Below are 24,204 nucleotides of genomic sequence, written 5' to 3'. Positions count from 1 at the left end.
TTAATCTTCCCCTTAAGTCCAGTCCTGGGCTGGCCTTAATGATTGAATTCCAAAGACAGTATAAAATGGGAGAAAAAGTAACTTTACAGTGGAGAAACCAAGCAAACACCATGTTATGCAAGTGATGATGTTTCACATCACCAGTGATGTCACGGAGACACTACATACTCTCTGTTATGATGTGATGAGACGGTTACTTCGCTTCTGCGGTATTCTTTGTCAAAACCTATAACTCCAGTCGAATCATGAGAAAAACATCAGCCAAACCCAGACTGAGAACAATTCTACAAAATATCAGACAAATATTCCTCAAGACTGTCAAAATCATGAAAAACAAGGAAGGAATGAGGAACTGTCATAGACCAGAGAAGACTAAGGAGACATGACAACTAACTAAGTGGAATGTGATATACTGGATTGGGTCCTAGAACAGAAAAAGGTCATTAACAGGAAAACTGGTGAAATCCAAAAAAAGTCTTAAGTTTAGTTAATAGTAATGTATAAATGTTGGCTTTTTAATTTTGAAAAATATACTATGGTAGTATAAGATGTTAGCAATAGGAAAAACTGGGAGAGAGGTAAAGGGAACTCTGTTTGTATCTTTTCTGCAGATTTGAAATTATTTGAAAATGAAAAAGGTCATTTTTAAAAAATGGAGTAATACTGTATTGTATTATATCACAGAAGAAGAAGACCTTTTAAAAGGTCTTTTAAATCTCTACCCTCTATATACTATTCACTAATTAAAAGGACAATTATGAGAAAAGAAAATAGGCCCATCTCCCTTATGTATACAGAAGCAAAAATCATACACAAAATGTTAGACAATCAAATGTAGAGTGTGTGAGTGAGTGAATGTGTGTGTGTGTGTGTGTGTGTGTGAATTCCTACCAAGTTGTTTTACTCCAGAAATGCAAGGTGAGTTAACATTCAAATATCAATAGATGTCATGCACCACATCCATAAAATAAAGGAGAAAATGTATATGATCATATCAGTATAGTCAGATAAAACATTTGATAAAATTCAATAATTATGTATGATTAAAAACTCATAGCAAAGGGAAACTACAAAAAACTTTAGAGCCACCATCCTATTTATAGTGAAATGTGGAGAATGTCCACTGTAAGATTAGGAACAAAATAAGAATGCCAACTCTTACCTTTTCTATTCAACCTATTAGTAAAAGTATTAAATGGCATTAGCAGTAAGGCAGGAAAAAGAAATCAGAAATATAAGGCTAAGAAAGGAAGAAATCATACTGTCACTTTCCATAGTTGATATAATTAAGGATACAGAAAATCCAAAACCATCTACAGATAACTTATGAGAATATCAGTTAGTTTTTAGAAGAGTTGCCAGATAAGAGACCAAACATTAAAAAATTCCACTAACATTTTTCTGTGTCTGAAAAGTTATAAAATTAAAAACTAAAAAATATGCCATCTACATTATCATCAAAACATCATATACCTAATAATAAGTGTAATAAAAAATGTAAGAACCCTATTAGAATAGAAAACTATTGATATATCATAGAGAGAAATTAAAGGTGATCTAAATAGGATTTCTGCTTTGAGGCAGGATGTATAGGCATACCTCACTTTATTGCACTTCACTTTATTGTACCTTGCAGGTAATGCTTTTTTTTTTTTTTTTTTTTACAAATTGAAGGTTTGTGGCAACCCTGTGTCAAGCAGCTCTACTGGTGGTGCCATTTTTCCAACAGCATTTGCTCACTTCGTGTCTCTATGTCATGTTTTGGTAAGTCTCACAATATTTCAAACTTTTTCACTATTATACTTGTTACATGATCTGTGATCAGTGATCTTTGATGTTACTATTGCAAAAAGATTACAGCTTGCTGAAGGCTCAGATGATGGGTAGCATTCTTAAAGTCTACTTTCAAATTAAGATATGTACTTTTTTTAGACATAATGCTATTGCACACTTAATAGACTACAGTATAGCATAAACATAACTTTTACATGCACTGGGAAACCAAACAACTCGTGTGACTTGCTTTCTTATGATATTCTCCTTATTGTGGTGTCTGGGACCAAAGCCATATCTCCATAATAATATGCCTGCACTAGGTAGGCACAGGCCATCACTCCTGCTGCAACGAGCAAACAAACTTGAATAAAAGATCATCGAGCTAAGGAAGCAATCAAGAAACAATGTCAACTAATATGCTAGAGAGGGACATTTAGAGATTTGGAGCAGGGGTTTGGTGTAGGGAGACATACTCCACTGGAAAAGAGAAATCACCATACCTTTTGATGAACTCATTTGCTGGCATGATGGAGTGAAATCTAGCAGAATGTCAAGCCGATTTCCCCCACAGGACATTTCCTTAGTGTCAGGGTGGTATAGGATGATGGGGGACTGAGCCAAGAAAGCAGAGTGAAATTTCCTGCACAGTCATGGCACTAACAAACCAAATCCCGCTAGATAAAGGGGCCTGTGACAATCATTAGGTCTCCTCTTCAAGACATTTGCCAGTTTTTGAACCTATATAAAGCAGGAAGCTAAATACCTAATGCCTGAGGGAGAGAACTTTCCAAAGTGAGGAATTAGAGACCTACCAGACTCACAGTAAAAACCCAGAAGTGCCATCCCCAAGAAGGGGGCTGAGTCAGAAAAAGTGAAATCATCTGCAATGTTTCAGTGTTTATGAGACAAATTTTCACTGAGAAAGTGTAACGGCAACAAATACATAGCTGGTCTCTCCTTACATTTGCCATACTCTGAAGCTGTGAGAACTGAGAGCCTAAAGAGCTGAATTCAAACATCTGAAAGACTGAAGTCAATAACTGACTGTATTTATTGAAGAATCAAAGACCTGTCAGGCTCACAGCAAAAATCCAGGGAGGCCACAAATTAGGAAAAATCATAGGTAGGATGAGACAACTAAAGCTCCAACCCAGTTCTGACCTAGTAAAATTCCTGAAATGACTGAAATGATCAGCCACTCTGAATCACAGAGAAAAGGGTAAATCTTCTCTGGTGCAAAGTAATAGCATCTTCAGTCTCTATGAATTTTTTATTCACCACGTCCAGCACACAATCAAAAATTATGAAATTCCTGAAGCAGGAAAAAGTGACTAAAACTTAAGACAAAAAAAAAAAAAAAAAAAAAAAAACCAAGAAAAATTGATTTAGAGGGAATTCAGATTCTGGAGTTAGCACAGAACTTTAAAATGACTATATTGAGAGTAAAAGATGGGGATTAATAGATTAAAATATGGAGAATCTCAACAGAAAATTGGAATCAATTTTAAAAAATCAAACACAGATAAATGAAAAATAAGAAAACTGATCCCCAGCAGACCTTAGGGAATACTAGAAGAAATTTTTTTGGGCTGAAGTAAAATGGCCCAACATAGAACAGAGCTGGGCTCTCGGTCCCATATTGAACTCGAGTTGGAAGAGGCGAGTCCGGTCTCAAAACGGAGGTAAAACCGCCGCCCGGTCGCCCCCAGCCCGACTCCGGCCGCCGCCGCCGCCGGGGGGAGGAGGGCCATGATCCAAAGGAACCAGAACAGTTGAGAAAACTGTTTATTGGTGGTCTGAGCTTTGAAACTACAGACGATAGCTTAAGAGAACATTTTGAGAAATGGGGCACACTTACAGATTGTGTGGTGATGAGAGACCCCCAGACAAACCGTTCCAGGGGCTTTGGTTTTGTGACTTACTCTTGGGTTGAAGAGGTGGATGCAGCAATGTGTGCTCGACCACACAAGGTTGATGGGCGTGTAGTGGAACCAAAGAGAGCTGTTTCTAGAGAGGATTCTGTAAAGCCTGGTGCCCATCTAACAGTGAAGAAAATTTTTGTTGGTGGTATTAAAGAAGATACAGAAGAATGTAATTCGAGAGACTACTTTGAAAAGTATGGCAAGATTGAAACCATAGGAGTTATGGAAGACAGGCAGAGTGGAAAAAAGAGAGGATTTGCTTTTGTAACTTTTGATGATCATGATACAGTTGATAAAATTGTTGTTCAGAAATACCACACTATTAATGGGCATAATTGTAAGTGAAAAAGGCCCTTTCTAAACAAGAAATGCAATCTGCTGGATCACAGAGAGGTCGTGGAGGTGGATCTGGCAACTTTATGGGTCGTGGAGGAAACTTTGGAGGTGGTGGAGGTAACTTTGGCCGTGGTGGAAACTTTGGTGGAAGAGGAGGCTATGGTGGTGGAGGTGGTGGCAGCAGAGGTAGTTATGGAGGAGGTGATGGTGGATAAAACGGATTTGGAGGCGATGGTGGTAACGATGGTGGTGGTCCTGGTTACAGTAGTAGAGGAGGCTATGGTGGTGGTGGACCAGGATATGGAAACCAAGATGGTGGATATGGTGGCGGTGGTGGAGGATATGATGCTTACAATGAAGGAGGAAATTTTGGAGGTAACTATGGTGGTGGTGGTGGGAGCTATAATGATTTTGGAAATTATAGTGGACAACAGCAATCAAATTATGGACCCATGAAGGGGGGCAGTTTTGGTGGAAGAAGCTCGGGAAGTCCCTATGGTGGTGGTTATGGATCTGGTGGTGGAAGTGGTGGATATGGTAGCAGAAGGTTCTCAAAACTCAGAAGAAAAGGGCTACAGTTCTTAGCAGGAGAGAGAGCGAGGAGTTGTCAGGAAAGCTGCAGGTTACTTTGAGACAGTCGTCCCAAATGCATTAGAGGAACTGTAAAAACCTGCCGCAGAAGGAACGATGATCCATAGTCAGAAAAGTTACTGCAGCTTAAACAGGAAACCCTTCTTGTTCAGGACTGTCCTAGCCACAGTTTGCAAAAAGTGCAGCTATTGATTCATGCAACGGAGGGTCAATTAGATGTACATTCCTGAGGTCTTTTATCTGTTGTAGCTTTGTCTTTTTCTTTTCATTACATCAGGTATATTGCCCTGTAAATTGTGGTAGTGGTACCAGGAATAAAAAATTAAGGAATTTTAAACTTTTCAATATTTGTGTAGTTCAGTTTTTCTACATTTTAGTACAGAAACTTTAACAAAATGCAGTTTTGAAGGTGTTTCCTTGTGAGTTAACAAGTAAAGAAGATCATTGTTCATTAATATTTTGTATGAATTTTGCTAAAGTTAACTGTAAAGAAACACCTGCTGACTTGCAGTTTAAGGGGATCTATTCTCCCCATTTCCAAACCATGAAATGAATGGGCTCTGACATGTGGAGAGAATAGATATTTGTATGTTTGCAATGTGTGTTTTAGATAATAGAATTGGGTATTTAAATTAGCATATTTGTGAATTTAATAGCTTTAAGATTTACTTCAAATGAAAAAATCTCAGAATTCAAAAAAAAAAAAAACACAAGAACAGAGCTGGGAGCGCGATTGGCGCTGCCTGCGGGGGAGGAGCGCCGCCGCCGTCGCCGCCGCCGCGAGCTGGGAGCTCGATTGTCGCTGCCTGCGGGGGAGGAGCGCCGCCGCCGCCGCCGCCGCGAGCTGGGAGCTCGTTTGGCGCTGCCTGCGGGGGAGGAGCGCCGCCGCCGCCGCCGCGAGCTGGGAGCTCGATTGTCGCTGCCTGCGGGGGAGGAGCGCCACCGCCGTCGCCGCCGCGAGCTGGGAGCTCGATTGGCGCTGCCTGCGGGGGAGGAGCGCCGCCGCCGTCGCCGCCGCGAGCTGGGAGCTCGATTGGCGCTGCCTGCGGGGGAGGAGCGCCGCCGCCGTCGCCGCCGCGAGCTGGGAGCTCGATTGGCGCTCCCTGCGGGGGAGGAGCGCCGCCGTCGCGAGCTGGGAACTCGCTTGGCACTGCCTGCGGGGGAGGAGCGCCGCCGCCGCCGCCGCCGCCGCCGCGAGCTGGATTGGCGCTGCCTGCGGAGGAGGAGCGCCGCCGCCGCCGCCCCCGCGAGCTGGGAGCTCGATTGGCGCTGCCTGCGGAGGAGGAGCGCCGCCGACGCCGCCGCCGCGAGCTGGGAGCTCGATTGGCGCTGCCTGCGGGGGAGGAGCGCCGCCGCCGCCGCGAGCTGGGAGCTCGATTGGCGCTGCCTGCGGGGGAGGAGCGCCGCCGCCGTCGCCGCCGCGAGCTGGGAGCTCGATTGGCGCTGCCTGCGTGGGAGGAGCGCCGCCGCCGTCGCCGCCGCGAGCTGGGAGCTCGATTGGCGCTGGCTGCGTGGGAGGAGCGCCGCCGCCGTCGCCGCCGCGAGCTGGGAGCTCGATTGGCGCTGCCTGCGTGGGAGGAGCGCCGCCGCCGCCGCCGCCCCCGCCGTCGCAGTCGTCGTGAGTGAAGAAGCGCCTCGGTCACGCGTGGTGAGGGCCCTCGCCGACGCTTGGGCTTACCTGCCGCCCGGCCAGCTCCGCTCGTTTCCCGTCCCCCGCGGCCCGGCGCGGGGCAGGCCTGCCAGGGCCATGGAGGACGAGGTGGTCCGCATTGCCAAGAAGATGGACAAGATGGTGCAGAAGAAAAACGCGGTGAGCGCGGCGGGCGGCGCGGGCCGGAGGGAGGCCGGGCGGCGGGCGGGGGCCAGTCGGCCTGAGGGGGCTCCCGGCCCGCGGTGAGCGCGGCGGGTGCTGCGAGACGGCGGCGAGGCCCGCGCTCTGGGGAGGGGTTCCTGGGGAGGGGGGAGCTTCGTGTCCCGCGGCCGCGTCCCGGGCAGGGGTTCTGGGGGGCGTCCTGTCCCGCAGCTGCGTCCCGGGCAGGGGTCTGGGGGGCGTCCTGTCCCGCAGCTGCGTCCCGGGCAGGGGTTCTGGGGGGCGTCCTGTCCCGCGGCCGCGTCCCGGGGAGGGGGTCCTGGGGGGGTCCCGGGGAGGGCGTCCGGTCCCGCGGCCACCGGCGCTGGGATCCGCCCTGGGCGCCCGAGGCCCCTCGTGATTAGCGCAGCCCGGTAAACTCTATGGAGGCATCCTCCTCATTATTTTAAACGTGACGGTGGTAAAGCCTCGCTGGTTTAGCTGAAGAGTGCAGAGAGCCCTCCCTGTTTGAAAGAATTGGTTCTCTTTCCCGGGCTCATTGGCCAGCAGCGAGAAAACAACATCAAACAGAGGTTTGTGATCAGTTTTAGACATGAAACTGTTCAAGCAAAACGTGAATTTCCTGGATCTTATTTTTGAGGAAGGCTGAACATTCCCTTGATTGTCTCAACTCTCCTGCATGTTTGCTTAGCAATTAAAAAAGGTGAACTACGCCAGTGTACTTGGCAAGTTGCTAAACTTTTTGGAAAAAGTGGATCTTGTTAGGCCGCGGAGTGCGGGGAGCTGTGTTTAAGGCATTGCCGCCGACGAGGCTGTGCTGCCGGCTGGATTTGGACACATGTCGTTGCTGGTCCTCTCAGTGGTTTACAGTTGCTACCGGTGGCGTTTTCTGTTACTGATAACGTGTGCACGTGAACGTGGTCTCTTGCGGTTTGTATGAGGTGCTCCAGTTTCTGCATTTCTTTCCACCTGTGTGGGCCACTCTCAGTCCCTTGCTTCCGAGTCGTCTATATTTTCAGCTAAACTTCTGAAATTCTAAGTCCAACGAATGTGAAGGAGAGAAGGGCTGCTCTGATTTGCACAGCACTTTGGAGTTACAAAGCGTTTGTGCAGAATTCTTTGGGGACTCACGACAGCTGTGTTGCATTCATTTTACAGAATAAGAAACTGAGTCAGACCAAGCAGTTCACCTCCTTAAATGAAGTGTGCGTTGTGGATTAAGCCAGGACCCGAGTTTTCTGCTGGGCAGCATGCAGAAGTAGTGTTAAACACCGAATTCTTAAGACTTCAGACTTGGTGTGCGCCTCTTTTCCTTTTACAGGTGCATTGCCCGGCGTGTAATTTCATACCCTGTTCATCTGTCTTTGCAATTTTGGCTTTTTAAAGGATTTCCTGTTTGTTTTCTGTTGCAGACGTTGCCGGTGCCATTTATTTTTTTTGTTGATACAGGCCTTTCATTCCTCACTGCAAGTGATGAGTTCTGTATATTTGATTGGCTGAACGTTTCTGTTATTCTGTTTAAACTGGCAAGTTTTTTTTCTTTGCCTAGAGAACCCTAGACTCCCCTAGTAGAAGCTGGCTCCTAGGGAAAAAGGCCGTTTCTTGGGTAATTTTTTTCTCGAACTCAGGCTATAAAATGTGTACTTTTTAATCATCTAGTGCACTAGGTGTTTTTGTTTGTTTCCTTTCCTTGAAATAGACGTTTCCTAGAAATGAAGAATTCCTTAGTGAGCAAGTATGGAGAAGACCAGTTTGTATTTATCTGCAGTTCTCAAATTATAAACACATAATGCGTCAGCAGGAGAATGAGGATAAGCTCCACAGATAATCCTCAAGTCTCACTTTTCTTTTCAAATCTTCTATTTCTAGTAGTACAGAACTTTACCAATATAAAAACTTGCCCCCCCCCCAAAAAAAAGAACACAACTGCAGGAAAGAACAAAGAGCACTTAAAGTGTGTGTGTGTCTAATATATACATGTACATATACCCAGGTACATACACCTTTATATTTATATGTTATTTTGTAAATAAATGACAATAATAATGTCTTGTGGAGATGTAGAACAGAAGTATACAACAAAAGCACAAACAGCAGGAGGGGGCAAATGGAGTTAAACTGTTAAACCTCCATGGGATGGTTCCATGGAGGAGGCAGAGAGGGGGATGGGATCCTCGAAGAGCTGCTGAAGACCTTGCATTTTTTGCAGATCTCTTTAGAATGCTACTTGCATATTGTGCTCTCACTGAATGCACCTGGCTGAGCTATGGCACATTAGCACGGTAAACATTTGTCAGATTTGCCCTAGTCAGAAAATTTTCTATACCTGCCATCCTGCTTGGCACTTAAAAAAAATTTTTTTTTTTTAAGCTCTCTATGATATAGGGATGATGGGTGAAGAAGGTAGGCTGCAGGGTAATATGTAGTATGTATGATCCCATTTTGATACAGTAAACAGAAAGTATTAAATGCATGCCTGTTTGTATGAGCAGTGAGTTTGCATGGTTATCTCAAGAGGGAGGGAATGGGACGGGTAGAGAAAGAGACTGACCACAGACTATTGTTTTACTTGTTACAAGAGGCATGTGTTGCCTTCATTTCTGATTAAACTTTTTGTTTACAGATTATTGTAGGTTTACATGCAGTTGTAAGAAATAATAGTGAGATAGCTCCTGTGTGTCCTTTACCCAGTTTTCCCCAATGGTAACATCTTACAGAATCATAGTATACTGTCACAACCTGGGTATTGCCATTGACACAGTCAAGATAGAGAACATTTCCATCCCACAGGATCTCTCCTGATGCCATTTTATAGCCACTGCTGCTCCCCCACTCCCCACCAAATCATAATGATCTGATAGTGCAGTGGATAAAGTTGCAATAAAGTTTTTGTGCAGATGATCAAGGGAAAATACCCCCTGGGGAAGATGGCCCATCTCCCACTCCCCCGGCCCTATCTGTCCCTGGCAACCTGTCATTTCAAGAATGTTATGTGGGACTTCCCTGGTGGCGCAGCGGTTAAGAATCTGCCTGCCATTGCAGGGGACATGGGTTTGATCCCTTGTCCGGGAAGATCCCACATGCCGCGGAGCAACTAAGCCCATGCGCCACAACGACTGAGCCTGCGCTTTAGAGCCCGGGAGCCACAACTACTGAGCCCACGTGCCACAACTACTGAAGCCCGCGTGCCTAGAGCCCGTGCTCTGCAACAAGAGAAGCCACCGCAGCGAGAAGCCCGCACACTGCAACAAAGAGTAGCCCCCGCTCGCCGCAACTAGAGAAAGCCCACACGCAGCAACGAAGACCCAACGCAGCCAAAAATAAAATAAATTAACTAATTAATTAAAAAAAAAGAATGTTATGTGAATAAAATCATATAGTGTGTAACCTTTTTTTTTTTTTAAGTAAAAAAAATTTTTTTTTGGCTGCGCTGCCGGTTGTGCGATCTTAGTTCCCCGACCAAGGATTGAACCCAGCCCAGGTAGTGAAAGTGCTGAGTGCTAAACACTGGACCGCCAGGGAATTCCCAGTATGCAACCTTTTGGATTGGCCTTTTTCAATCAGTGTAATTCCCTGGAGAGTCATCCAAATTGCATGAATCAACAGTGCTCCTTTTTTTTAAAAAAAAATATTTATTTATTTATTTGGCTGTGCGGGTCTTTAGTTGCAGCATGCGGGATCTAGTTCCCTGACCAGGGATGGAACCTGGGCCCCCTGCATTGAGAGTGCAGAGTCTTAACCACTGGAACACCAGAGAGGTCCCAGTGCCGCTTTCTTTTTAATTGCTGAGTAGTATTCCATGGTTTGGCTGTACTTCAGTTTGTTTAATCACTTGCCCATTGAAGAACATCTGAGTTTTTTTCCCATTTCCTGACTATTACTGATAGAGATGCTGTGGACATTTGTGTACCTTTTTTTGTGCGAACATGCGTTCTCTGGGATAAATGCCGTAGGTAGGGTATGTGTTGCTTTTTTTGTTTTTTTTTCGGCTACGCTGTGCCACATGTGGGATCTTGGTTCCCCAATCAGGGATCGAGCCCGTGCCCCCTGCATTGGGAGCTTGGAGTCTTAACCACTGGACTGCCAGGGAAATTCCTGTATTGCTCCCCCCCGCCCCACTTGATTGATTGATTGGTTGATTGGCTGTATTGGGTCTTAGTTGCGGCACGCGGGACCTTCGTTAAGGCATGTGGGATCTTTATTGTCGTTGCGGCGCACGGGCTCTTCGTTGCAGCATGAGAGCTTCTCTCTAGTTGTGGCGTGCGGGTTTTCTCTCTCTAGTTGTGGCACGTGGGCTCTGTAGTTGTGGCGTGCAGGCTCCAGAGCGCGTGGGCTCTGTAGTTTGCTGCACGTGGGCTACCTCATTGAGGTGTGCGAGCTCAGTAGTTTGGTGCGAGGGCTTAGTTGCCCCGCGGCATGTGGGATCTTAGTTCCCCGACCGGGAATCGAACCCGCGTCCCCTGCATTGCAGGACGGATTCTTTACCACTGAACCACCAGGGAAGTCCCTGTATTGCTTTTTTAAATTAAAAAAAAAAAAAAAGGAAAAGCAATTAGAGGTGAAACAACTAATTATATGATTGCCTTTCAAAGTACATATTCAAACCCTACATTCTCGGTGTACATAAGTTATTTATGTTGATTCGTGGTGTTTAGCTCTAGCAACAAGGCAATAATAATAACGCTGTAGTTTTCCTTGTTTCTTTCAACTGATGATCTGTGTATTTATTACAAATATTAATTAACACTCACAAGCTACCAGGAGGCAAGTAATGGTTAGCGCTGGTGTGGTTAACTCCTTTATAGATAGGGAGGTTGAGGCATGGGTATTGTGGAATTTGCCATGTTGAGGCATGGGTATTGTGGAATTTGCCTAAGGTTATAGCACTGTGTTCTGACTCAGATTCACTCAGATTTATTCCTTCCCTTTCTGTCTCCTGAATTAACGCTTTGTAATTTTGACCTAGGTGTGAGGACACGAAAAGGGTTTTTTTCTGTATCTGAGGTTTAGTGCTTGTTTTATAGAAGCAATATAGTATAGTGGTTAGAGTAGGCACTTTAGCATCTGATTTTTGTTTTTTTCTTAAGTCTTTAATGAATTTGTTACAATATTGCTTCTGTTTTATGTTTTGCACATGCCGGAAAGGTAATAGGCCTTGGCCCCTGGGCCTGGGCTTCGTCTCTTGTGCTGTCTCCTGTCCCTGTTGCCCCCGCGCGCTGGCCCGTCCGCGCTGTGCCAGGGGGTATTGGTCGTCTCGCGGCTCAGTTCACAGTAGCTGAAAGGGACAGTGTGTGATGTTCTCATTTCTGCCCATCGTTTTCAAAGGGAGGCTCTGGCCATTGCTCCTCGGGTAAAATGCAGAGGGAGTGCTTTTTAAGATGGGACTGTCAGTGTTGGGGACACTCCTTAATTACCAAAACGGAATCCCCTTCAGTTCCTCCAGGTGTGTTGTTTTGGCACAGAAAATGTGAGTAATAGGAACTGGAGCTAAGTTGGAGTGAAAAAACGCACCGGTCCCGCCGAATTTTCCATCGAAACAGTTGATTTGTGTTGTCTCTAGGAATTCTAAAGGGCGTAGCGTTGCTTCCTAACCGGAGTCATTTGAGAGATCTACCTCTGTACGTTCAAATGATTAATTTTGAGACTTTGCTCATGTGTACAGTAAACCCTTTAATTCCCTAAGACCTTCCTTTCCTCCATCTCATACCCCATTAAGCCCGCTTCAGTTTATCTCCTGAATTTCTTTGGAATCTGTCAGCTCTCCCTCAACACCCTAATACTGAACTTGCCTGTGTGTTGTGATTAGGTCCTAACTAGTGTCCATATATCTTGTTTCCTTCCAATCCATTCTTCACACAAAAAACCTTCAAAGCAAGTTGGAACATTGCTCATAAACATCGCTCACAAGCATTGTTTTGAGAATAGAAAACACAGTGTTGGCCTTTAAGACTCTGCGTGGTCTAGAATCCTCTCTGCTTCTCTAGCCCCATCTTATGCCACTTTTGCCCTCACTTTCTATGCTTCAGATACACTGAATTAACCTTAGTTCTCACTCATCTGACAGAAGTCAGTTCAGATATTATTTTTCACTGTGATCCCTAGCATTAAGGAATTTGATTATCAGGTTTTGTATGAGGACTAAAACTAAACTGGGAAGTGGAAGAATTGAGTTTCAACTGTTTCAGTCAACACGCATGTATTAATGATACCTAAGTATTGAACACCGGGCTAGGTTTCATGAGGGATACAGAAGTTTTGGCCATCTCTGGTTTTGGATATCCCTTATTTGTTGAGACCTTTGCGTTGTTTGGTTGCCTTTTGTCTGTTTTCCAGATGGGAAAACAGGAACAAGGGAAGTATAGGTTATTACTAGGTGGGGTTGAACAAGTGGAGCAGCAAACTGCAAAGCAGAAAGAAGAGGGACGTACTATAGAGGGATATGACTTCCATTCTCAAGGCGCCTGCATCCTGTGCAGGGAGACAGCCTAACATAAAATGTGCCTAACAACAAATATATTGACTTCTTACTAAAAATCTCCAGTTCATAGAACCGAGGGGTTTGTACCTTCTCCTTTAAAAGTGATAGTCCTGGGACTTCCCCGGTGGTCCCGTGGTGAAGACTCTGCGCTTCCAATGCAGCAGGCGTGGGTTCAATCCCTGGTTGGGGAGCTAAGATCCCACATGCTGCGCAGCCAAAGAAATTTTTTTCAAAAGTTATACTCCTGTATTATTGGCTTTAGTGGTTTAGATTTTGTTTTACTGTTAAGAAGATTTCAGTTTATTTACCGGGAACAAACAAAACATAATGTAAAAATAGTTTCCCAGAAACGATTTCCATCATTCTCTTCCTCCCTTTCTCCCGCAGACTGGTGTTTCACCTTGACAAATTCTCTGTCATTCCATAGGAAAGCTGTCTGGCTTGGAGGTTGCAATCCCAGGGAATTTTTCATCAGCGGGGAAGTCTCCATCACTACAGAGGAATCAAGGGAGAAGTCAGTCCCTGGTAAGTGAGATGCTCCCCCTAAACACCAACACAGCAGTCGTGTACCTTTCAAGGGGTTCAGGGGCAAGATGGGCAAGGCATTTCCACTAACTCTTCTTAAGGATCACGGACAGTGCCCTATGCTACGAGGTAAGCGGTGACTGCTGTAATTCTTACTGGTGATCCTTTCCTGTCACTGATTCTCAGCCTTCTTTGTATTTCATAGGACTGTTGTAAGTCCAATACAAAATGAGTCTTATTTTTAAAAACCTGAAATGTTTTACAGAGCCTAGCATTCTCATATAGGGTCCTTTCCATTCTCCCCACTTTCCCGAGAGGCTAAGAACACTTCACACCATGAACTAGGAGAGGTGGTAGAGCCCTTTCTGATGAAATACATCAACAAAGACAGAGTCTTAGCCTGCTTGCTCTCTGGACAGGATCTCGGACCACAAGGTCTTCAATCCTGGTATAAATGAAGGAAGTGAGGACAGTTCAACTGGCACTCTCATAACAAAGAGTTCTGAAACACCTTCCAAAGAGACTATAGCAGTAGATGAGGGAAGGGAGTGCTACAGTGTGGCAGTACAGGGGGAATGATCGGCTACCGCAGTGAAAAGTGTGGTACCGATTGGTGTGCTCTCGGCGTTCTTGTACATGTAGCATAGATGACCTCTACAGTGGCCCTCCCACCTTCCCACCTGCATTAGGTGTTCTTTTTTTTGTAATTTATGTTTATGTATTTATTTACTGTTTGAACTTATTTATTCTACGTATTTATTTTTTTGGCTGCACTGGGTCTCTCATTGCTGTGCACGGGCTTTCTCTAGTTGGCGGCTAGCGGGGGCTACTCTTGGTTGCGGTGTGCGGGCTTCTCATCGCGGTGGCTTCTCTTGTTGCGGAGCATGGGATGTACGCACGCGGGCTTCGGTAGTTGAGGCTCACGGGCTCTAGAATGCAGGCTCCGTCGTTGTGGCACATGCGCTTAGTTGCTGCACGGCATGTGGGATCTTCGCAGACCAGGGCTCGAACCCGTGTCCCCTGCATTGGCAGGCGCCACCAGGGAAGCCCTAGGTGTTCTCATATAGAGTCTAAAAACAGAGAGCACTGAGAGAAGGTAGTGGTTATTAAAGGCTCAGGATCTAAATTCTACCTGTCTCTACACCCCTTCCCAGCTGTCGATTTGACCCCATTTTTGAATGCTGACCTCATTGTTCAACTTTTCTCTGCCGTCTGTATACTCACCTTGAAAACTTGTTTCTGTGATGCGTTGAGCAGACACAGGGTGGCAGATTGCAGAGGTGGAAGCTGGTGGTCGGATATTTGTGGGCTGAATCTCCTTCAGTCCCATTCCCATTTCTGGTTGCCCAGAGGCCCGACTTCCTGTGTATGACGCCGAGCCGTAGGATTGCGGGCAGGAGCCAAGTTCTCCATACAGTAAAGACCCCAGTGTGCCTTGGTTATAGTAATATACCTGGCTTCCTTCCTGGCAGGGAAGTGACAGGCGGCTCTGCCCCTGATTTGTTCGTGGGCCTCCTGATCCAGCAGTTCCCTTGGCTCTGCCCCTGTCGTCAGCTGCCCCTAGGATAACTCTGAGCCCTAGCCACTTCTCTGGTAGATTTCCCTATTCCCCCACTACAGTCACACCTGAATAAGGCGACTCAGACCTTTCAGAGATGTGTCCTGAACCTCTTGTTTTCTGAAATACCTATCTGGTGGTTGTGAGACTTAAGGCCAGCGTCCCCGAGAGACTTTTTCTATTTCTCCTAGTAAACCTAGACTCCTCTTCTGTCACCTTCAACTCTACTCCAATTGTGTTCTTTCAACCCAGACCTCTGACCCTGCTTTTTACTTCTGCCATTTCATCCTCACTCCTGCTTCCTTTCCTAAATCCATACGTCTCTTTTGGCCTTCCTAGCCCTGGGCCAAGTTCCTTCCTCTTTGCTCAGTTTTTACCCCTTTCCTTCATTCTCCCATCCAACTTTCAGTCCTTCCTTTCTCACGCCCCAGTTAGCAGCATCTGAAAATTCGAAAGGTTTGTTACTCGTCTATTTAATTGTATTCCATTTACTTATTCAGTTCTATACCTGTCTTACCTGTGTATGGAAGAACAGCTGGTAGCCAAGGTGGCACCAAGAATCCTAGCAGCTCTCACTTGACGTATCCGTAGTAGTCGGCAATTTCCATTTCGTTTTCCCTCTCGGTGAAAAATTGCAGCTTGCCCGAAGAGGTGTATCTGGCAGCATTCTCCCGTTGTTGTTGAGCCCGCCTCTTCATGGCCTCTCGCTCTGGCCTCTGCTCTTGTTCGATGGGCTTTGACATGACTGGCTCAGGCACGTTGGGTTCCCTCCATGGAACTCGTTGCTTGCTGAAGTCTTGGAGTAGAAATTGGGTTTGGAGCTTGGGTGGGGCCTGGCGCTTATTCACAGCAGGGGGAACAGGCTCCCGCTGGAGAGGAGCGCCAGATGAAGTTTTGGAGGGTGCAGGCCTAGGAGCAGCAGACTGAGGGACACGAGGCTGGGTGTGGTTGGTCCAAGCCGGTTGGGTTGGGTTGGTCACAGTTGGCTGAGCTGGTTTGGCGGGGCCTGGCAAAGAGGCAGGAGCTGGCTGGGATGAATTGACTGCAGCAGGTTGAGCTGAGTCAGTAGAACCAGGCTGGGCACGGTAAGCCCCAGCAGGCCGATGTGAGGCCAGAGACTGGGGCCTCCGAGGAGCGGGTCGAGCTTGAGGCTTGTCCCAGGCAGAAAAAGGCAGAGGTATCAACTTGACCTTCCCAGGAGGAGGCCGCTCATACTGGGCTGGAGATGGACACTCTGTTTCAGCACTGCTGTCTGGTTTCTGGGCTTGGACTTGCGTTTTCTCAGGACCCTTCCCCTCACGTGGGGTATGCCGCCATGGCTGGATAGCTGGGGGTGGCTGGGGGTCTTTGGGGTTGCTTGACTTTCCCAAGAGCCGACAGGAAGAGAGCCCAGTTTTCGTCTCATTCTTCTTCCCCAGCGCATGAAGAACCTTCACAGACTCCAGCATGCGCACGCCAAGGGAGGTTCGAGGCTTTTGAAAGCTCTGTTGGAGAAGCTCAGTTTGGTGTTCCTTTCGCTTCGTGTGGGGGATTGCTGGCTTCTCTTCTGCCTTGACTTTGTTCCCTGACTGCTTGTTCTCTTCAGCCTTGTTTCTCCCTCTGGTCCTTTTGGTCTTTTCCTGCCCGTGGCTCTTAGTTTTGCTGATCTTTCTGGATGCAGCTTTCTGAGGTTTGCCTTGAGAGTGCTTGGCCGTGTTCACAGGAGCCCTGTCACTGACTGCAGCGTGGCAGGTAACCACTTCTCCCCCTAACAGGCACTCTGGATTCTTTGGCTGGATTTTGGCCTTGGGAGCGCCACTGATAGGCTCAGAGGCTTTCTGTTTGTTCTTCCTGGGTTGATCAGAGGGAACCTTTATGACACTTGGCTTTTCCTGCACCTGATTCACCTTAATGGCTCTGGTGTCTTTAGCTTTGATCACGTGGGGACCTTGGGATTGATCAAGATCTTTCAAAGGATTAAAGAGCTGGGGAAGGTGAATATCCTCCGCCAGTGTAGTAACGTCTGCAAGACCACTGCTAGGTTCAATCCCATTTTCAAGTGTCCCTAGGTCCTGACGACTCCGGCTGTTCTCTCCCAGATCAGCATTTTCAGAACCAGGCTGCTCCTCTTGGCTGAGGGGATCGGTGCAGGCCAGCGGCTGGTGAATATCAGGGATTCCTAAAGGGAGTAGTGGAGGATCTTGGTTCTCTGTTGGGATCTGGTAGGCATCCAGAGGCTTTGAAAGCTTGGTTTTGATATCATCCACGTGCTTACTCTCTATTTGTCCCTGGCTTGGAGCTGGAGGCAGGGCCAGGAGACGCCTGGCACTCTGGACTGGAGCTGTCACTGAAATGTCCCCAAGTTCAGATGGTGGGTTACTCTCAAGTATGTGGCTGTTTCTGCTACTGCAGGACTTGGGGAGTTCTTGACTTTGTGTCACACAAAACGTCTGGCTTGGAGGTTGCAATCCCAGGGAATTTTTCATCACCAGGGGGGAGGTCTCCATCCCTACAAAGGGATCAAGGGAGAAGTCAGTCCCTGGTAAGTGAGATGCTCCCCCTAAACACCAACACAGCAGTCGTGTACCTTTCAAGGGGTTCAGGGGCAAGATGGGCAAAGGCATTTCTACTAACTCTTCTTAAGGATCACGGACAGTGCCCTATGCTACGAGGTAAGCGGTGACTGTTGTAGTTCTTACTGGTGATCCTTTCCTGTCACTGATTCTCGGCTTTCTTTGTATTTCATAGGACTGTTGTAAGTCCAATACAAAATGAGTCTTATTTTTAAAAACCTGAAATGTTTTACAGAGCCTAGCATTCTCATATAGGGTCCTTTCCATTCTCCCCACTTTCCCTAGAGGCCAAGAACACGTCACACCGTGAACTAGGAGAGGGGGTAGAGCCCTTTCTGATGAAATACATCAACAAAGACAGAGTCTTAGCCTGCTTGCTCTCTGGACAGGATCTCGGACCACAAGGTCTTCAATCCTGGTATAAATGAAGGAAGTGAGGACAGTTCAACTGGCACTCTCATAACAAGAGTTCTGAAACACCTTCCAAAGAGACTATAGCAGTAGATGAGGGAAGGGAGTGCTACAGTGTGGCAGTACAGGGGGAACGATCGGCTACAGCAGTGAAAAGTGTGGTACCGATTGGTGTGCTCTCGGGGTTCTTGTACATGTAGCATAGATGACCTCTACAGTGGCCCTCCCACCTTCCCACCTGCATTAGGTGTTCTTTTTTTTGTAATTTATGTTTATGTATTTATTTACTGTTTGAACTTATTTAGTCTACGTATTTATTTTTTTGGCTGCACTGGGTCTCTCATTGCTGTGCACGGGCTTTCTCTAGTTGGCGGCTAGCGGGGGCTACTCATGGTTGCGGTGTGCGGGCTTCTCATCGCGGTGGCTTCTCTTGTTGCGGAGCATGGGCTGTAGGCACGTGGGCTTCGGTAGTTGAGGCTCACGGGCTCTAGAATGCAGGCTCCGTCGTTGTGGCACATGCGCTTAGTTGCTGCACGGCATGTGGGATCTTCGCAGACCAGGGCTCGAACCCGTGTCCCCCGCATTGCATTGGCAGGCGGATTCTTAACCACGGCGCCACCAGGGAAGCCCTAGGTGTTCTCATATAGAGTCTAAAAACAGAGGGCACTGAGCGAAGGTAGTGGTTATTAAAGGCTCAGGATCTAAATTCTACCTGCCTCTACACCCCTTCCCAGCTGTCGATTTGACCCCATTTTTGAATGCCGACCTCATTCTTCAACTTTCTCTGGCGTTTGTTATACTCACCTTGAAAACTTGTTTCCGTGATGCGTTGAGCAGACACAGGGTGGCAGACTGCAGAGGTGGAAGCTGGTGGTCGGATATTTGTGGGCTGAATCTCCTTCAGTCCCATTCCCATTTCTGGTTGCCCAGAGGCCCGACTTCCTGTGTATGACGCCGAGCCGTAGGATTGCGGGCAGGAGCCAAGTTCTCCATACAGTAAAGACCCCAGTGTGCCTTGGTTATAGTAATATACCTGGCTTCCTTCCTGGCAGGGAAGTGGCAGGCGGCTCTGCCCCTGATTTGGAATCTGAGATGGTGTTCCCTGAGCAAGGCTGGCAGAAAGCGATGGATGTAGAGGGACCGTGTTCTTGGCGTCTGAAGTTTTATCATACTGGGCTGCCAGAAACATGGAGGAGGCAGCTGTGTGGCGGTCAGTGAGTGCCAGAGTAAAGTCTCCGAGTGAAAAAGAATTCTTTTCAGTGCTTGCTGTGATGTCCCACTCAAGAACACCTGGATAGGAAGCAGCTGAAGTGGAGATCTGGCTGTGGTCAGTAACTCCAGATAACATAGTCGTGCTAGAATGTTGGTAAAGGTAGGCACTACCCATGAGTGTCTGGAAAGGGGTACCAGTAGCCGATGCCGAACTGACGGCAGGGGCAGAGACTCTGGAGAAGTTGCAGACACTTCGTGTTAGGGAAGTTGCATTGCTCACCACAGGAGGAGAATGCTGCAGAGAATTTAGAGTTCCAAGTAGAGATGGATGTTGGAAATTTTCTGTAAGAACAAGAGGGTCATGACAAACTCAGGGAGGTTGAGAAATTCTCACTACGTTTGAGGAACGGCATCATCTGAAGGTTCTTGCTATCAGGACACCTCTACTATCACTACTTCCTGAGAAACCCAAAATCAGACAGTTAATGATGGCTGTAAGGACTGAGCAGTTTTCCACTCTTCTCTATTAACTGCCTGTGCTCCCAATCTTGGGCACAGACTGGCAGAAGAGCCAAGTGGTGTTGTTCAGAGATTGTTCTCTAGGCTGGAAGCAACCTTCTCCCCTGCCCTGTCTTTCCCTTCAGCCTGCACTCGTATTGACTTCTATGCTATTTCCTAGACTGGAAGCATTTTAGAACTAGGAGGCCCTTAGAGAACTTCGATGTTCTCAGTCTCATTTCGTGAGTAAGGAAACTGAGGCTCAGAGAGGTCGGGTTGACTTGTTCAAGTTCTCTCATTATGTTAGTATCATTACCAGGTTTCAGAACCTAAGTATCCTGACTTCCTTGCCAGGACTCCACTCTGAGCATGATACTGCCAGAAAGCAGGAGAAACAGAACTTATAATATAGGCATTTTTTTTGTCCATTAGAAAACAGTACGGCTATTACCATTGTCGTCTTCAGTGTCTCCCTTTGCTTGTGCAGTTCCCACGCTATTACCTAGAGGTGACGTACAGCTCAGTCCAACTGGTGAATTGAAAGAGTCATTTTTGCCCTCTTCAAGCCTGGTTTCTCATCCTACCTCAAAATGATTACCCGAAAGTGGATTTCTTAAGTGCTTTTGGAAAGGGAAAAGTTATCTGATTCCTTCAGATTACTCATCTATAAAGTGGTTATAACACCACCACCAATAATAATAGCAGTAATAATTAATAGATGAATAAGCTGATCTATTGCGTATGATTTATATGGAGGAAGATACAATAAGTTCTAGAAAGACAAAGAAAAATCATGACAAGCATATTACGTTAACGAAAAAGAAATCCATAGATATTAATGAAAACTGGGGTATGTGGCAAGTATCGAAGCCTAATGAACTTACTAACAAATGGCATTCTGTACCATCCATGCAATATTATGAAAGTGAATTTTGCCCACTCTATTTTAGTGAATACTATTAACCAGAAAACACGATGGAGGTGATAGAGGTGAATGAATTCCTAGCCAATGCATACAGACAGAGAAGGTATGTCAGTAAAAAATGCATAACAAGCAACAGAATGCAATAAATGTGCATGTATAGGTAGCCACAACACATATAGACAAGTATTTCAATGAAAACCGGTACGAAGCAGACAGCAAAATAATAAGTGTAAAAGAGTTTCATTATTGTGCTCCTTCATATTTTTACCCAGCAAGTAAGAGGTATTAAGCCTAGGAGAAGTATATATTTCAATGAATATAGCTTATATAATAAGCAGAAAGGAAGCTTAAAATGTATCAGGAAGGTTTTTGGATTTATCCTAGAACTTAGATTAGAATCATCTTCAGCATCCAAGAAGATGGCATCCCAAAACCTCAAAAAACCATCATGCCTAGAATCCAATTAAAAAAGATTTTCAAATGTAAGAAAATCCACAGGACTCCACAATATGGTTTTCGATAAACGTGGATGTTTGTTTGTTTTGTTTCTTTGGCCGCGCCGCGTGGCCCTGGCCGTGAAAGCACCGAGTCCTAAGCACTGGACCGCCAGGGAATTCCCTAAGTGGGGGGGAATTAGAGATGTGGGGCTTGACTTTTTCTTCTTCTTCTTCTTCTTCTTCGGTAGCTAAGATCTACAAGCGAACGATGGCTGTTGATCAATGTGCTCTCTGTGTTAGGAAGGAAATAACTGTAAAAATGAAAAGCAGCCTTGCCTTAGAACCTACATATCACACAAAGGAAAATAGTCCTTCTGATTCAATTTAGAAGATATCACTTAAAATGTTGAATTGGCGAAATGTCTACCTAGTTTAAAAATTAGAAAGAATAAAACACTGAAAAGCAGCCCCCTAGATAACCACTGTGGTTGCTTGTTTATAGGAGGCATCATTTCTAAAACGTATTTCTAAAACGTTTATATTCAAAACTGTCAAGTGGCCAACTGTATTCAGAGAGGCAATAAAAGAAAGAAAACGGAGTATGACTTTTCTGATAAGCTGCCTTTCCTGGTGATCCCCTGTTCTGGCCTTACTTTCCTTCTTAGTCTGTTAATGTAAGGGTTTGCTACCATCAACTTGGTTTTGCCCTGCTCTGAGCAGGTTTCCCTCTGTGCTGTTTCTGCTTTAATTGAAAATCTTTGGTTCCCATCAGCATTCCATTGCAAACTCCGTTTTTCTTGAGAGCTCCTCTATGCTTTCCCTCTTCATTCTTACATTTTCTCCCATCTCTTGGTGCCTGTTGGCCTGTGCTAATGAAAACCATCCTAAACTTCCTTACGCTCGACTCTGTGCCTCCCTGTAGAGCCCAGTACTCTCCATCCTCTCTCCCTATTCTCTCTTTTCAACTAGTCGAAATCCTAGTGGAGGGAGACCATTAGAGATGAAACATCTTGGTATATATTGCTAGTTTTCTATGTCCCCTGGCTTTTCTATGTTTCTGTTGAAACACTCTTGAGAAGTGTCTGATTTCGTTTTCTACATGGGTACCCTTTAAGGCTCAATACTGGAAAAGAAGGGGATCAGAGTGATCAACCCAATGTGGTATCCTAACGTAACAGTTAAGGAAAGCAACAGGCTTTGTGAGACAGCCAGTGATTTGTCCAAAGTCACACAGATAGTAAACGTCAAAGTCAAAAGTGAAATTAGGTCTCCAGACTTGTAGTTCAATACTTTCCCTCATTATTCCATGCTATTTTGAATCTCCTACTCAATTTAGGGGCAAAAGAAATCGAACGCAAAACTTTCCAAAGTTTCTTTTCTTACCTGACATGGTCAGAGAAGAGGAAGCATCCACTGCAGGTACAAGGGATGAGGAGACAACACTAGAGGATGTCTGAGTGGCTGCAGCTGAACGGCGCACGTGTCCAGTACAGAGGTCACTGGTTACTGGTCCAAACAGCTCCACGGAAACCCCAAGACTCTACCAAGTGGTAGTAGGTTTGGTAGGAGAGTGATGTCACAAAGCAGGCAGTTGAAAGGTATGAGAGAGCCAATAGGGAGGTCCGATCCCCAACAGGAAGGCGGGCTTGGGTGAAGAGAGTGTAGGAGAGCTAAAACAACACCTGAGTTTCTGAGCTCTGGGGAGGAAATCCTAGAAGACAGATTTACCTCCCCCAGGCTCTTCCATTAGGGAAATCATTGCAACATTTCTTACAGACGTTCATTAATACACTGAACTAAGAGTTACTTACATTCTACAGAGTATTCTATTTTATGTATCATATACTTAGAGCTATATAGATCTTATTTAATTAATAATCCTTAGGAAGGAAAGAGCCATCTAGTTTGAACTATTACAGTTGTTCTGAAATCATATGTGTCTAATGAGTGAACTGATAGCAGCTTTTAAGGAGCCAAAGTAGGGATTAAGAAGCTCTCTTTGTAACTTGGTTCAAGAGTAGGGTGAAGTTTGTTGAGTGTACCTTGTGGAGAATGTTGTGGTCCAAGGCTCTTCTCTTTTAGTTTCTTCTCCTTGACTCCTACCTTCCTTGGGCTGGGCTAGGCTGGGGGCCAGGTTGGACTTGCGACTTAACATTTCTCTTCCGCTTTCTCTTGTTTTTTTTTCTTCCATTATGGGCATTGCTTCGAGGACAAGCCTTGATCTTGCATTGGACGTTACTTCCTGTCAACTTCCAGCAGCAGGAGTCTTCTTTTCAGTGCTTGATGCCTCACGAAATAGACTCTGCCCGTTGGCAGCAAATACCAGAGAGCTAGGAGACAGAGCTGGTTGCAGACCTTTCCTCTTCCAGCCTTTGGTTGCAATTGTTTGGCCCGTAATTTGCTAGCTCTAGTTCCTTGGGCCACACAGGTATCCTGCCATCTCCAGCTCTTGTTATATGTGAGAGACATTCTGAACACTGTCCCTTTTTCTTTGCACAGAAGTATATACAGTGTGGCAGTTACTGTAATCTCCTCCGCCTTGCAAACAGCCACTCTAGAATCTTGGACCTCTAGGACTCTCTGTCTTGCATGCTTGGGGGCAAGGCCAAGCAAAATGAAGAGGAGAATAATTAGAGAAAGAGGAGGACGTTGGTGGAGAATTGGGAGCAGGTAAGGTGAAAAGGGCACAGGAGAAAAGAGATGCATGTAGACTTTTTGGTTTCTGTGGGAAACAGGTTGACACACTTGGGCCTCATTTGGTATTAACAGAACAGAGAGTTAAAGATCTAAGTAGCTAGATAGTGTGCAGCAACTGCCATGAAGTCTGTACACTGAAGAGAACAGTCTCACATCTAGTTTTCATTTTGTTTTATGTCATAGTACCTTATTTATAGCATTCACTGGTGTGTTTGTAGAATACAGATGTTTTCAAATGCTCTGGTTTTGTCTACATGGTTATCTCCTTGTCCTGTTTGTAAGGAATCCAACATTGTAAGACATATTGCATGTTTTTCTCTTGACGACTGTTGACCTTGAAGCGTCATGAGCTAACTTGAGCTGTTGGATTCTGTGGAGAAACGTTCAAAAGGGTCTGTGAAAAAGGCACTGTGGTGAGTCGCATTATGCACCCGAGCGTAAGGAGCAGATATCTGCCACCAGCCCAGCTTGGCCTG

The 24,204-nt window shown here is 45.9% G+C and overlaps 1 pseudogene; it reads left to right on the top strand.

Annotated features, from left to right (window-relative positions):
• The first annotated feature begins 911 nt into the window (after nt 1-911).
• Nucleotides 912-4,266, top strand: LOC132377335 (heterogeneous nuclear ribonucleoprotein A3-like; annotated as a pseudogene).
• Nucleotides 4,267-24,204: the final 19,938 nt, after the last annotated feature.

Source organism: Balaenoptera ricei, chromosome 13 (genome assembly GCF_028023285.1).
Source record: "Balaenoptera ricei isolate mBalRic1 chromosome 13, mBalRic1.hap2, whole genome shotgun sequence".
Classification (NCBI taxonomy): domain Eukaryota; kingdom Metazoa; phylum Chordata; class Mammalia; order Artiodactyla; family Balaenopteridae; genus Balaenoptera; species Balaenoptera ricei.
The sequence above is the reverse complement of the archived record's forward strand: the minus strand, read 5'-3'. Positions and strand labels throughout refer to the sequence as shown.